Genomic DNA, 16,248 nt, shown 5'->3' on the forward strand with positions numbered 1-16,248 from the left:
GTTGCTCTCTTTGTGAACCATTTGTCTCATTGAATCGCACATCCACTATTTCAAGCACTTTGTAATGAAAGAGATTGAAGACTCTGTAGGAGTGCGAATCCTTTCCATATCCAAGCATGAAACCCTCATGTGCTTTTGGTGCAAACTTTGAGGTGTGGTGTGGGTCCTTGATCCAACACCTTGCGCCAAATACTCTGAAGTAACTGACATTTGGCTTCTTGCCAATTAGGAGTTCATAAGATGTCTTGTTCAGAAGCTTGTGAAGATAAACACGATTGATTGTATGGCATGCAGTGTCAATGGCTTCAGTCCAGAATTTTCTTGGAGTCCTGTATTCATCTAGCATCGTTCTGGCCATCTCAATGAGTGTTCTGTTCTTGCGTTCGACGACGCCATTCTGCTGTGGCGTGTACGGAGCTGAGAATTCATGTGTGATGCCCAAGGTATCAAGATATGTATCAAGGCCAGTATTCTTGAATTCAGTGCCATTGTCACTTCTGATGTGCTTTATCTTGGCGCCAAAATTGTTCATAGCACGATTGGCGAAGCGTCTGAAGACATCCTGCACTTCAGTCTTGTAAAGAATTATGTGCACCCAAGTATATCTAGAATAATCATCAACAATAACGAAGCCATAGAGGCAAGCAGTAGTAGTAAAAGTTGAGTAGTGAGTGGGACCGAAAAGATCCATGTGGAGCAGTTCGAAGGGTTGAGTAGTAGTCATGATTGTCTTCGAAGGATGTTTTGCCCTCGTCATCTTCCCTGCTTCACAGGCAGCGCATAAGTGATCTTTCTTTAACTTGACACCCTCGATGCCTATGACATGTTTCTTCTTTGCAAGGGTGTGGAGGTTCCTCATGCCAGCATGCCCAAGCCTCCGATGCCAAAGCCAGCATTCTGAAGCTTTTGCAAGAAGACATACTGCAAGTTGTGGCCCTGATAAGAAATCTACCACATACAAATCATCCTTCCGATACCCTTCAAACACTAGAGACTTGTCAGATTCCATTAGTACAAGGCAACGGTATTTTCCAAACATTACGATCATGTTCAAATCGCAAAGCATTGAGACAGACATTAAGTTGAAGCCAAGGGATTCAACAAGCATGACTTTATCCATGTGTTGATCCCTTGAGATTGCAACTCTACCTAGACCCAATACCTTACTTTTACCAGTGTCAGCAAATGTGATGTGGCTCTTGTCGGATGGACACAAAGTTGAGTCCATAAGAAGACTTCTTTTGCCAGTCATGTGATTTGTACACCCACTGTCAATAATCCATTCTGAAGACTTTGAAGACGCTGGTGTCGTACCCTACAGTGCAGTTAGGGGGATAGGCTTCACGAAGAGAATTGTGAAGCAAAAACATTTGACGAACCAGTGGGTTATGAAAACTTAGATCCAGATTAGGACTAATAGGGAGAGTAGCATGCGATTCAGGAACGAAGTACATAATGATGCCATTCAGGCATTTTATCTTGCGCCCTACAAGATTTTTAAGGTCCCCAGCAATAGCGTCAGAAGATTTTGGTTTTCTGCTGGAGACCTTTCCCTGCAAAAGAGAGTTAAGCTTCTTTAACCACCCACATCTTCAAGGGTGGCTTAGAAGCAATAAGTCTAAGTGCAGCATCTGAGAATTTTGGCTTTGGAGCCCTAGCAAACAGTCTAGCAGGCGAACAATAGTACTCATAAGAATAGGCAGAATAGTTCTTGGTCATATGAACATGACGGTTTGATGAACCGCTCTCATATTCATATGCCTGAGTATGGTTCCCCTGCAAAACATTTGCGTTAGTGCGACTCAGGTGAGTCCTTTGTCTGTATGAAGCCTTTGGACCGTATGATGCCTTTGGTCTGAGGTTTGTCTTCTTCATGTGAGGTGTCATGAAGACATTCACAAGGAAGATTTTCCAGACACGTTTTCGGAACCCAGATCTTCTTCATAGGCGGTCCATTCCTGCAGTTAGTACCAATGTACCTGGAAAACACTTCACCATTCTGATTCTTAAACAGTTTATATTTTGCATCAAAGGATTCATCAATGATAATGGGGTTAGCACAAGTGAAGCCAGATAAATTGGATGGATCTGCTGAAGGTTCCTTTGCAGCAACCCATGTGGTTTTGGGGTACTGCTCAGGTTTCCAGTAAGAGCCATCTGCATTTATTTTCCTTACGAACCCAACACCCTCTTTCCTAGGGTTTCGGTTCAGAATCTGCTTCTTGAGGACATCACATAATGTCTGATGTCCTTTAAGACTTTTGTACATCCCTGTTTCAAGCAATGTCTTCAACCTAGCATTCTCATCAGCAATAGCAGTGGTATCCTCAGCAGAGGGGTTAGTTACCACATCAACAGTTGAAGATATTGCAACAGCAGTAGCAGTGGAACATTCAGCAACAGAAGTAGCATTATCATGCTCAATGCAGTTAAGACATGGTGGTTCAAATCCTTCCTGAGTGGAACTGATCTATTCGGCGCGAAGTGACTCGTTTTCCTTTTGAAGATCTTCATGAGCCGCTCTCAATTTCTCAAGTTCTTGCTTCCTTTGAAGATAATCATAGGAAAGATTTTCATGAGTTGTTGAGAGAGTATCAAGACGATCTTCAAGTTCCTGATACTTAACATGAAGATTTTTTATGTCTTCAATTAAGGATTCAGATCGAGTCATTTCAGCACCCAACAGATCATCGCTTCTGTCTAACAGTTTTTGAATATGTTCCATGGCCTTTTGTTGTTCAGTTGCAATTTTAGCAAGTGTTTTGTAGCTGGGTTTTGAATCACACTCAGAGTCATCGTCACTGGATGTTTGATAGCGAGTAGTGCGTGTGTTCACCTTGGCACCGCGTGCCATGAAGCAGTAGGTAGGAGTGGAGTCGTCCTTGTCATTTGCATCGGTGTCGGTGATGAAGTCATTGTCTTCAGTGTTGAAGATGGACTTGGTGACGTATGCTGTAGCCAGACTTGCAATGCCAGAATCAGACTCCTCCTCAGACTCCACCTCTGCCTCCTCAGAAGCGGACTCCTCCTCAGAATCCATTTCCTTGCCAACAAACGCACGTGCCTTGCCAGATGAGCTCTTCTTGTGTGATGAAGACTTTGAGGAAGACTTGGAAGAGGACTTTGAGTATTTATTCTTCTTCTTCTTGTCGTCAGAGTCATATTCCTTGCTCTTCTTCTTCCTTCTGTTCTCATTGTCCCACTGTGGACACTCAGAGATGAAGTGTCCAGTTTTCTTGCACTTGTGGCATGTTTTCTTCTTGTAGTCATGAGCAGAAGCTTCATCATTCCTTGAGCTTGATCATGAAGACTTTCTGAAGCCTTTCTTCTTGGTGAACTTTTGGAACTTCTTCACAAGCATTGCAAGTTCCCTTCCAATGTCTTCAGGATCATCAGAACTACTGTCAGATTCTTCTTCAGATGAGGAAACAGCTTTTGCCTTCAAGGCACGAGTTCGCCCATAGTTTGGACCGTAGATATCTCTTTTCTCAGAAAGCTGAAACTCATGTGTGTTGAGCCTCTCAAGTATGTCAGACGGATCGAGTGTCTTGAAATCAGGACGTTCTTGAATCATCAGGGCTAGGATGTCAAACGAACTATCAAGTGATCTCAGCAGCGTCGTGACGATTTCATGTTTGGTGATCTCAGTGGCGCCGAGGGCTTGAAGCTCATTTGTGATGTCAGTGAGCCGGTCAAATGTGTGCTGGACATTCTCATTGTCATTTCGCCTGAAGCGGTTGAAGAGATTGCGAAGGACATTGATTCTTTGATCTCTCTGGGTTGAGATGCCTTCATTGACCTTGGAGAGCCAGTCCCAGACCAGCTTGGATGTCTTCAAAGCACTCACACGGCCATACTGTCCTTTGGTCAGATGTCCACAGATGATGTTCTTGGCAGTAGAGTCCAGTTGAACGAATTTCTTGACATCAGCAGCAGTGACACCTTCTCCAGCTTTGGGAACGCCGTTCTCGACGACATACCATAGGTCGACGTCAATGGCTTCAAGATGCATACGCATCTTATTCTTCCAGTAGGGATATTCAGTTCCATCGAAGACGGGGCACGCAGCGGAGACTTTGATTATCCCTGCAGTCGACATAGCTAAAACTCCAGGTGGTTAAACCGAATCACACAGAACAAGGGAGCACCTTGCTCTGATACCAATTGAAAGTGCGTTATACCGACTAGAGGGGGGGTGAATAGGCGATTTTTATGAGAGTCTTCAAAACGTGGAAGTTATGAAGACAAACAGTAGAGATATGCCTATTACTATGCAGCGGAAGTTAGACTACACTAGGCAAGCCATGGTCAAGTATCAACAGAGTGAAAGCACAGTGACAAATAGCTGTAGTGTAATAAGGATCAGGTAGGAAGATACTATGAAGCCAAACAGATCATACACTCACGTTGTGAAGACAAAAGATAGAACAGACAAGCAATGACTTCACAATGAGTGATCAGTAAGTAAAAGGAAGTGAAGATGAAACCAGTGACTCGTTGAAGACAATGATGTGTTGGACCAGTTCCAGTTGCTGTGACAACTGTACGTCTGGTTGGAGCAGCTAGGTATTTAAACCTTAGGACACACAGTCCCGGACACCCAGTCCTGAACACGCAGCTCAGGACACCAAGTCCTCACCGTATTCTCCTTGAGCTAAGGTCACATAGTCCTCGCCCAATCACTCTGGTAAGTCTTCAAGGTAGACTCCCAAACCTTCACAGACTTCGTTCACTGGCAATCCACAATGTCTCTTGGATGCTCAGAACGCGACGCCTAACCGTCTGGGGATTCACAGTCCTCAAGTGTAATAAGTCTTCAGATCACACAGACAAGAAGACTTAAGTGATGCCCAATTTACTCTGGCTCTGGGTGGTTAGGGCTTTCTCCTCGCTAGGAATTTTCTCTCAAAGGCTTCGAGGTGGGTTGCTCTCAAACGACAAAAGCCGTGCACTGAAATCTGAGCAGCCAACCGTTTATGGTTGTAGGGGGTGGGCTATTTATAGCCACTTGGCAACCCGACCTGATTTGTCCGAAATGACCCTGGGTCACTAAGGAACTGACACGTGTCTCAACGGTCAGATTTCAAACTCTCATGGCAACTTTACTTGGGCTACAAGCAAAGCTGACTTGTCCGGCTCTGGACAGGATTCGCTCTCATTGTCTTCACTCGAAGACATAGGTTTTTGGTTTAGGCATCACTTCAGTCATTCTAACTGGTTCTCCTGGACCCCACTTAACAGTACGGTGGTTCCTATGACTCAACACAAAAGAAAAAGAACTACGAAAGATCTAAGTCTTCGAGCTCCATAGGCTTCATATCGTGTCTTCTCTTGTCATAGTCTTCAATGTGAATATCTTCATATACCACCTTTGACTTCAATGTCTTCATACATTTTTAGGGGTCATCTCTGGTAGTAAAACCGAATCAATGAGGGACTTCTACCTGTGTTATCCTGCAATTCTCACAAACACATTAGTCCCTCAACTAGGTTTGTCGTCAATACTCCAAAACCAACTAGGGGTGGCACTAGATGCACTTACAACAACTGATGCAGTTGCCCTGAGTTCTTCAGTTTCTTCAGGCACACCACTAGTGGGTGCCCTGGCAATTTCTTCAGCGGCTGGAATGCAGTCATCAGCCCTGGAACTCACATTATCTTCAGCAGCCTGATTGTCATCAGCGGTGCTGGCATTTTCTTCAGTAGGCTGAGCAGATGCTTCAGCCTGAGGAATTTCCTGTTGCATTGAGTCTGCAACATTGGAAGTGAAGTTATCCGCAAGTTTCACAAAACGAACCTTGGCTCCAAGCCAATCAGCGCGATATGCTTCAAAGTCATCACTGAGTTTCTTAATCTCAGTCTGAATAGTGGCAAGTTCTTCAGTTGTCATAGGGACAACGTTTTTCTTCAGATAGCATTCTTTCTTGTATTGTGCTTTCTTGATTTGCCTAGCCTTCTCAAATTTCCAATTTTCTTCTTGAATGAAGTGGGTCAGCATGTGATTCTGGCCAAGAGTCAGCTTGAAGTCAGGCAAGGGAGTGTTAGGGTCCTTGTGCCAATCATCAATGTAGTCGAGGATCAGCTTGGGATCCAAAAGCAGTGGCACCTCTGATCCTTTGGCTCTAGCGGCCCGGACTTGCCTGTCTCTGATGATTTCTGCAAGTTCATCATCATCAGCTTCGTCTTCATCAGACGGCACTTGGAAAGCGATTTGCTTCTTTTGAGGACTTGGGCGAGGACCTCGTCCAGTAGTGACCTTTGTCTTCAGTAGTGAGGGGCCAGCTGAGGAACTTGGTGCAGCTGAGGAACTAGCTGAGGCACCTGAGGGAATGGAGATGCCGGCAGTCCTTTGGCACGAGGCGAGATGCACAGGTGCTGAGGATTTAGGCGGAACAGCTGAAGGTTTTGGCGGAGGAGCTGAGGACTTTGGAGGAACAGGAGCAGCATGAGGAATTGGCCGTGAGGGCTTTGAGGATTCTATCCGTGAGGGCATTGTTGGTGGAGCACTTGGCTTGCGCGCAGGCTTCTTTGACATAGCCTTCTTTGGCTTGACAACAAAGGCCTCAGTAGAGGCAGCAGCAGCAGCAGAGTCTTCATTGAATTTCCTCACTGCTTCTTTGGCTTGCTTAGCCAACTTGGCTTGGCGCTTGACTCATTCATCAGGATAGTCCTCACCGCGCTTGAGGCTAGTGGGATCAGCGATTTGGCCAGGTGCCAATGGAGCTCTTGGGCATGGAGGATTGAGTGCGAATTTCTTCATGTACTTAGGAGTGACATATCTGTACTCCCTCCATTCTCTTGCCCGTCTCCTCTCTATCCTCTGTTTGCGCACTTTGCGCTCATTCTTGGTTTCCTCAGCAGGTGTGCAGTACCCAGCATATATGTCATCAGGGATCTCAAACGCTGTATTTACCTCAGGCCTCTTTCCTCCCTTCTGTGGCTTCTTACCATCAGCCATTTTCTTTAGTTGAGGAATTTGAACAATTGAATTCTCTGAAGAAGTATGCAACTTTTCTTCGAGGAACGCTGCAAATGAGTTAAGTTGATGAGAACCTAGTGATTCAATAGCTGACATGTGTACCTGTGAACAGAGTATAGTTGCGAGGAATTTGGAGAGGTCATATGCGTTCTCAGAAGGTTTTTCAAAAAGAACAAGTTTGAGGAATTTGACCAGATGAGTCTTGAAGATTTTCACTGAGCGTTCTTTGTCTTAGGTTCCAGAGTTGTATAGATCGAAGATCCACACAATTGAGGAATCTTGAAGAAAAATGATGCTTAGAGAAACGAATCAAGAACAGATGACTTGTGAGGTGTTCAGTGTGTGAAGATATGAAGAAAAACACTTTTGAAGATTTTGTAGATAATCATTCGAATCAACGAGGGTAGTAAAAGTGACTTTTAATTACCCTGGACGAAGAACACAACGAACTGGAGTGAGGAGATGTGAAGTTCATCTGTGCAGATCTTCCACGCCCTAACTTGGCGGAGGAAGACGGCTACGGCGGCGGCGGAGTGAAGATGTCCGCGGTCGGCGCGAGTACGTCGGCGACGAGGTCAAGGCAGTGAAACTCTTCCTCACCGGCGGCGATGAAGTAGCAGCGGCGCTAGGGTTTGAGAAGCTCGAGCTGGAGAGAGAGGTCGAGCAGAGTAAAAGAAGTGAGGAAGGGAAGGAGGGGTATTTATAGCCACGGTGAAAAACTGCTCGCCCGAAGAAATTGGACGAACGTGCCCCTGACCCTTCTCATTCGCATGACATGTGTCACCCACGTAGTGAGAGGTGGAGATCGTGTTAGATCGTGGGTGAGTGGATAAGTGTATCGTGGGATGCGAAACGGTTTGAGCGGCAAAGCCGAAATTTTTGATAAGATAGGTTTTAAAGTTCCGTTCGCAATTTCTTCAGCTGACAAGGACACAGTGAAGATTTTGAACGAGTTTCAAATAGAACGCACATGAAGAATTTGTGAACAGATTGGGTTGAGTATAGCATAGAGGGGAAGGGTCCGATCACATTCACTTAGCAGAAAACCAACTTGAAGAAATAGCAATAAGTGAATGATGTAGAGGACATAAACTCATATATATATATATAGCCAATGAAGAAAAACAACAGAACAAGTGAAGACAATGCAAAGTTGAAGAATATGAATAATTGAGGAATTTCAACTTTTGGTGGTGGCGTGACCCACCGTATAAGAATGATGATTTCAGACACCGCGTACAATTATCGTAGGGTTCTAAGAATCAAATTCTTCGTTAATTTCTTCACACTAAGAGTGTTATTCTTCATTGATCGAAGAAAACGTTTATTCATGTGTTGCACATCTAAGTCATCAATTTTGCATAAGTGTTAGGATGAGTGTCCTTTTCGAAGAACATTCGAAGATTTTAGGATATTTAGCTCACACCGCAACTTGCTAAATCTCTTCTCATCCAAGGGCTTTGTGAAGATATCGGCTAGCTGTTCTTCAGTCTTCACATGCTCAATAGAAATGTCGCCCTTCAACACATGATCACGAAGAAAATGATGACGAATCTGAATGTGCTTTGTCTTCGAGTGCTGAACTGGGTTGTGAGCAATCTTGATGGCACTCTCATTGTCACAGAAGAGAGGCACATTCTTCATGTTGACACCGTAGTCCTTGAGAGTTTGCTTCATCCATAGCAATTGGGCACAGCAAGAACCAGCGGCAATGTACTTAGCTTCAGCAGTAGATAGTGATACGCAGTTCTGTTTCTTCGAGGACCAACAGACCAAAGATCGTCCGAGGAAATGACATGTACCAGATGTTGACTTGTGATCCACATGATCACCAGCATAGTCAGAGTCAGAATATCCAACAAGATCAAAAGCCGAGCCCTTGGGGTACCATAATCCAAGTGTTGGTGTGTGAGCTAGATATCGAAGAATATGCTTCATAGCCTTATGGTGTGATTCCTTTGGTGTAGCTTGAAATCGAGCACACATGCAAACACTAAGCATTATATCTGGCCTAGATGCACATAAGTACAATAAGGAGTCTATCATGGAGCGGTATACCTTATGATCGAAGTCAATACCATTTTCATCAGTGCATAGATGGCCATTTGTGGGCATAGGAATTTTGACGCCTTTGCAATCTTGCATGCCGAATTTCCTCAGTACATCCTTGAGGTATTTCTCCTGAGAGATGAATATGCCATTGTGTTGTTGACGAATTTGAAGACCTAAGAAGAATTTCAAATCTCCCATCCTAGACATTTGATATTCTTCACTCATCATATAGGCAAATTCATCACTATAACGTTGGTCAGTACAGCCAAAGATAATATCATCAACATATACTTGGCACACAAACAATTCACCATCATAAGATTTAGTGAAAAGAGTAGGGTCGAGTGAACCGGGTTTGAAGCCTTTCTTCATGAAGAGTTCCTTCAAGGTATCATACCAAGCCCATGGGGCCTGCTTGAGTCCATAGAGGGCCTTGTTGAGTCTGAAGACTTTGTCAGGATTCTTTGAATCTTCAAAACCTGGGGGTTGAGCAACATATACTTCTTCCTCAAGCTTACCATTGAGGAATGCACTTTTCACATCCATTTGATATAAAGTGATATCATGATGGTTAGCATAAGCAAGTAATATGCGAATAGCCTCAAGTCTAGCAACAGGTGCAAAAGTTTCATCGAAATCAATTCCTTTAACCTGTGTGTAGCCTTGAGCTACAAGCCGTGCCTTATTCCTCACCACAAGGCCATTTTCATCTTGCTTGTTGCGGTAGATCCACTTTGTGCCGATGATATTGTGCTTGCGAGGATCTGGATGTTTGACCAGTTCCCAGACATTGTTGAGCTCGAACTGATGTAATTCCTCTTGCATGGCCTGAATCCACTCAGGCTCCAGAAATGCTTCATCTACCTTAGTGGGCTCTGTAATAGAGACAAAAGCATACTGCCCACAAAAGTTAGGCAAATGTGAAGCTTTTGAGTGTGTGAGAGGACCTGGCGCTTTGATGTCATTGATGATCTTTTCAACTTGCACTTCTTTTGCAATGCGAGGATGAGCTGGTTGTCGTTGAAGAGTTTGATCAGCGTTTTCTTCAGCATTTTCTTCAGATGCATTAGCTCGACGTTCTTCATGTTCTGGAATGAATTCTTCAGCAGATTCTTCAGTAGGAATGACATCCTCAGTAGCCTTGAACTTGATAGTTTCCTCAGGTGCTGGTTCATCTAACACAGTAGGTAGGTGCTCTCTTTGCGAGCCATTAGTTTCATCGAACCGCACATCTACAGTTTCAACAACTTTGTGAAGAACGTTGTTGAAGACTCTGTAGGTGTGCGAGTCCTTTCCGTAACCAAGCATAAAACCTTCATGTGCTTTCGGTGCAAATTTTGAGTTGTGATGAGGATCTCTAATCCAACATTTAGCACCGAAGACTTTGAAATAATTTACATTGGGTTTCTTATCAGTGAGGAGTTCATAGGCAGTCTTTTTGAAGAATTTGTGAAGATATGCTCTGTTGATGATGTGGCATGCAGTATCGATTGCCTCAGTCCAGAAACGACGAGGCGTTTTGTATTCATCAAGCATAGTGCGAGCCATCTCAGTAAGAGTCCTGTTCTTGCGCTCCACGACGCCATTCTGCCGAGGAGTGTAAGGAGCAGATAACTCATGAGTAATACCAAGTTCATCAAGATAGTCATCGAGACCAGAATTCTTGAACTCAGTGCCATTGTCACTTCTGATGTGCTTGATCTTCACACCAAAGTTGGTTGAAGCCCTCGAGGAAAATCGTTTGAAGACTTCCTGCACTTCATGTTTGTAAGTAACAAGGTGTACCCATGTGTAGCGAGAATAATCATCAACAATAACAAAGCCATATTGAGATGCTTCATTTGAAATAGCAGAATAATGATTAGGACCAAAGAGATCCATGTGAAGCAATTCAAACGGGCGAGTGGTGGTCATGATAGTCTTTGCTGGATGCTTGGCCTTCGTCATCTTCCCAGCTTCACAGGCTCCGCATAGGTGATCCTTGAGGAATTTGACATTCTCGATGCCAATGACATGCTTCTTCTTCGCAAGCATGTGCAAATTCCTCATGCCTGCATGACCAAGTCGTCGATGCCAGAGCCAGCCTTCTGAAGCTTTTGCAAGTAAGCACACGGCTGGTTGTGGTCCTGTAGAGAAATCAACAATATACAGGTCTCCTCTCCTAAAGCCTTCGAAGACTTTGGAATTGTCAGCTTCCATAACCACAACACAACGGTACTTGCCAAAGACAACAACCATATCAAGATCACAAAGCATTGAGACAGACATAAGGTTGTATCCTAAGGATTCAACAAGCATGACTTTGTCCATGTGTCGATCCTTTGTAATCGCAACCTTATCTAGACCCAATACCTAACTTTTGCCTTTGTCAGCAAAGATGATATGCTTCAGATGCGACAGAGATAATGGAGCATCCATCAATAGATTCTTGTCACCAGTCATGTGGTTTGTACATCCACTATCGAGGACCCACTCAGTGGCTTTGGGTTGATCATCCTGTAGACGAATTAGTGCAGCTTACAAACTCATATACTTCATCAGTGAAGAATATGACATCAATTCATCAGATCAATTTCATCAAGTAAAGGAACTGATAAAGCAATATGAGGACGTGAGAAATGAAAGTTCATTTCTTCATGATTAGCCTGCGTCCTATCAGGCATGCTCAGGTCTCCAGCAAATTCTTCAGACAATTACGTGTGTCTGGAGACCTGACCCTGCAGAAGAGATTAGTTCTTTTTTTTCACCACCCACATCTGAAGGGGTGGCAAAGAGTTCATCATTCTGCGAGCTCCATACGAGAAGGATGGCATAGAAGTCAGTCCATTTCGTTTCACATAAGAGGGGTTAGAGTAAGCATATGAGTAAGCAGAGAAATTCTTCGAGGACTTATGGACATAATGATTTGAAGAATAATGCACATATCCATAATCCTTAGATCTTCCCTGCGAAACAGACGGGTTAGCATGATGATGTTCATATGAGGACTTTGATCCATATGAGGAATTTGATCTGGGGTTCCTATTCTTCACAGGTGGTGTCATGATGACATTCACCTGAAGATTTTCAAGGCATCTTTTGGGAACCCAGATTTTCTTCATAGGGGAGTCGTTCCTGCAGTTAGTGCCAACATATCTAGCAAATACTTCACCATTCTGATTTTTGAACGGTTTATAGTTGGAGTCAATTGACTCATCATCAGAATGAGGAGATTCACATGCAAATCCAGATAAGTTAGATGGATCAACTGGAGGTCCCTTTGCAGCAACCCATGTAGTTTTGGGGTACTGCTCAGGCTTCCAATATGTACCATCAGCATTGAGTTTCCTCTCAAAGGCGATACCCTCTTTCCTAGGGTTCCTGTTGAGGATCTGCTTTTTAAGCACATCACAAAGAGCCTGATGCCCTTTGAGGCTTTTGTACATGCCTGTCGTGTACAATTCCTTCAGCCCTGCATCGTTAGTGATACAAGCAATGTCCTCAGATGAGGAATTAGTGATAGCAGAGGCATGTGAAGAATTTGAAACATTAGCAGCATTTGAACATTCAGGTGAAGAATTAGCAGATTCACGTTCAATGCACTTCAAGCATGGAGGAACAAATTCTTCCTGAGAAGCGCTGATTTGTTGAGCAAGTAATGAATCGTGCTCCTTATGAAGATCTTCATAACTCACTCTTAGCTTTTCAAGATCTTGCTTTCTTTGAAGAAATTCATAAGAAAGCTTCTCATGATCCGATAAGAGAGTGTTATGATGACTTTGAAGTTTGTCAAGCTTGGACTGAAGTCTCTGAAGATTTTCAGTCAAAGTTTCAGTGCGATCCATTTCTTCACCCAACATATCATCACTTTTATTTAGCATGTTTTGAACCTTTTCTAAAGCCCTTTGTTGTTTTATAGCAATCTTAGCAAGTTTAGAATAGCTGGGCTTAAGGTTTTCATCAGATTCATTCTCACTTGATTCAGAGGAGGTATATTTGAGTACCTTGGCACCCTTTGCCATGAAGCAATAGGTGGGAGCGTAGTCATCATCGCTTTCATCAGCCTTGTTGGTGAGGTCATTTGCTTCAGTGTTGAAGATAGACTTGATGACGAATGCAGTAGCGAGAGCTAGGCTCGCCACTCCGGATTCGGACTCCTCAGATGTCTCCTCTTCCTCATTTTCTTCAGATTCAGCCTCAGAGTCCATTTCCTTGCCAATGAATGCCCTAGCCTTCTTGGAGCTGCTCTTCTTGTGATATGAGGACTTTGAGGATTTTGATGATGAAGATTTTGTGGATTTCTTCTTTTTCTTCGCATCATCAGAACTGTAATCCTTGTATTTCTTCTTCTTTGATTCCTTTTCCCACTGAGGACAATCTTGAATGAAATGTCCAGGTTTCTTGCACTTGTGATAGAGCCTCTTCTTGTAGTCACTGGGTGAGGAATCATTGCTCCTTGAGGATCTTCCAAGGCGACCACGTCTTGAGAACTTTTGAAACTTCTTCACGAGCAGAGCCAGATCATGGCTCAGTTCTTCAGGATCACCAAGGCTGCTACCAGAGTCTTCATCTTCGGACTCAGATACTGCCTTGGCCTTCAGTGCACGTGTTCTGCCATAGCTTGAACCATAGAGATCTCTCTTTTCAGCAAGTTGGAACTCATGAGTATTTAGCCTCTCGAGAATATCAGCGGGGTCAAGTGACTTGTAATCAGCACATTCTTGTATCATCAATGCCAGAGTGTCAAATGAGGAATCAAGCGATCTCAGCAATTTCTTCACCACCTCATGGTCGGTGATGTCAGTGGCACCAAGTGCTTGAAGCTCATTTGAGATGTCAGTGAGGCGATCGAATGTTTGTTGAACATTTTCATTGTCGAGTCTTTTGAAGCGGTTGAAGAGATTGCGAAGAACATCAACTCGAGAGTCACGCTGAGTTGAGAGTCCTTCATTCACTTTGGACAACCTGTCCCAGATAAGCTTTGTTGTCTCCAAGGCACTCACTCTGCCATACTGTCCTTTGCTCAGATGGCCACATATGATATTCTTCGCTTGAGAGTCGAGTTGCTTGAATCTCTTCACATCAGCAGCATTCAGAGAAGGTGTGACTGAGGGAACACCATTTTCCACAACATACCAGAGATCGTTATCAATTGCTTCAAGATGCATTCACATCTTATTCTTCCAGTAGGGGTAGTCCGTCCCATCGAAAGTAGGACACCCAGTAGAGACCTTGATCATACCTGCGGTCAACATAACTAAAACTCCAGGCGGTTAAACCAAAATCACACAGAACAAGGGAGTACCTTGCTCTGATACCAATTGAAAATGCGTTATATCGACTAGAGGGGGGTGAATAGGCGATTTTTATGAAATTCTTCACTGAGGAATTTGCCGGTGAGGAAATTCCTTAGCGAAGAACTACTAGCAGCGGAATAAGTACTCAAAAGTAAACATAACAGAATACAAGCATAGTCATCATGATGAAATGAAGACGGGCACAGAGTACAGGAAGCGTAACCACAAGATAACACAGGATGAAGACAAACAGACTGAAGAAATTGAACTGAGGAAATTGAGAAAGTCTTCAGTCAAAGTCTTCAAACACAGATATGAACAAACACACAACACAGTTATGAGGAAATGAAAGAGTTGAGGAAATAGAACCAGTAAGCTTGGTGAAGACAATGATTTGGTAGACCAGTTCCAACTGCTGTCTCAGTTGTACGTCTGGTTGGAGCGGCTGAGTATTTAAACTCGAGGACACACAGTCCCGGACACCCAGTCCTGAACACGCAGCTCAGGACACCCAGTCCTCGCCGTATTCTCCTTGAACTAAGGTCACACAGACCTCGTCCAATCACTCGTGGTAAGTCTTCAGGCGACTTCCAAACCTTCACAAACTTGGTCACTCGGCGATCCACAATTCCTCTTGGATGCTCTAGACCATGACGCCTAACCCTCTGGAAGAAGCACAGTCTTCAAAGGTAACAAGCGTCAGATCCACTCAGGATCAATCTCTTCAGTGATGCTCAATCACTTGGGGTTTGTAGGTGTTTGGGTTTTGGTTTTTTGGTTTTTTCTCACTTGATGATTTTCGCTCAAAGTCCTCAGAGGATGGGTTGCTCTCAAATGACAAGTGTCAGTTTCTCTCGGAGCAGCCAACCAGCTAGTGGTTGTAGGGGGCGGCTATTTATAGCCTAGGGAGCAGCCCGACATGATAAGACATAAATGCCCTTCAATGATATGACCGTTAGGTGGATAGATATTTTGGGACAGCTGGCACATAGCACAGAAACGGTCGGAATTTTGAGTAGCAAAATCCTCAAGGCTATCATGTTCCTCACTGTGTAGGCAATCCGCACTGGCGAATTCCTAACTCCTTAGTCAGGACAAATTCCTCAGAGACCAGAAGAACCTCATCTCTGTCACTGAAGAAATTGCCTGAACTATATGAGATTTCCAATGGCTTCACTCGAAGGGATTGGTAGGTGTGGGATTTTGAGTTGAGCATCACATGGAAATTTTTCCTTAGTATTTCCTCGACCCCCTTTAACAGTACGGTGTTTCCTATGACTCAAGAAATAGAAAATGAAACTACGAAAACAAAAGTCTTCACGCTTCATATTCCTTGAATGAATACCAAGTCTTCATGGTCACACCATTTTCTTCACTTTCAAAGTCTTCATGAAAGTCTTCAGAAATACCAAAATCTTCAGTCGAAGATATTCATTTTTAGGGGTCGACTTTTCCTGTAAATATCAAACTCCTCATAGACTTATAGACCTGTGTACACTCACAAACGCATTAGTCCCTTAACCTATAAGTCTTCAATACACCAAAATCACTAAGGGGAACTAGATGCACTTACAGTCCGGCGCGCAGTATTGTCTTCGGCATTGCAAGGCGGGTTCCTTCTCCGAATATATCACAGAAAAATTTGAATACAAGGATAGTGTCCGACCCTGCAAAATAAGTTCCACCTACCACCGTAGAGAATAATATTTCCACAAATCTTAATCTGCTGACACGTTTTGGCAACATGACATTATGCCATGGCCCGGTGCTTATTCGAACCGTTTTTCTTCAACCAGCTCCACACATAACGCGAGGAGGTTTCTTGACACGTCTTGTCAAAGCAAAGATCGTGTTCCCCAATTACGGGATTCTCATTAATACGGTCGTGGGTAACCCAACCGTGTCTAGGACTCCTAGATTATAGGCAAGTCCAAACGGCCA

This window comes from Triticum urartu, chromosome 5, assembly GCF_003073215.2.
Source record: "Triticum urartu cultivar G1812 chromosome 5, Tu2.1, whole genome shotgun sequence".
NCBI lineage: Eukaryota > Viridiplantae > Streptophyta > Magnoliopsida > Poales > Poaceae > Triticum > Triticum urartu.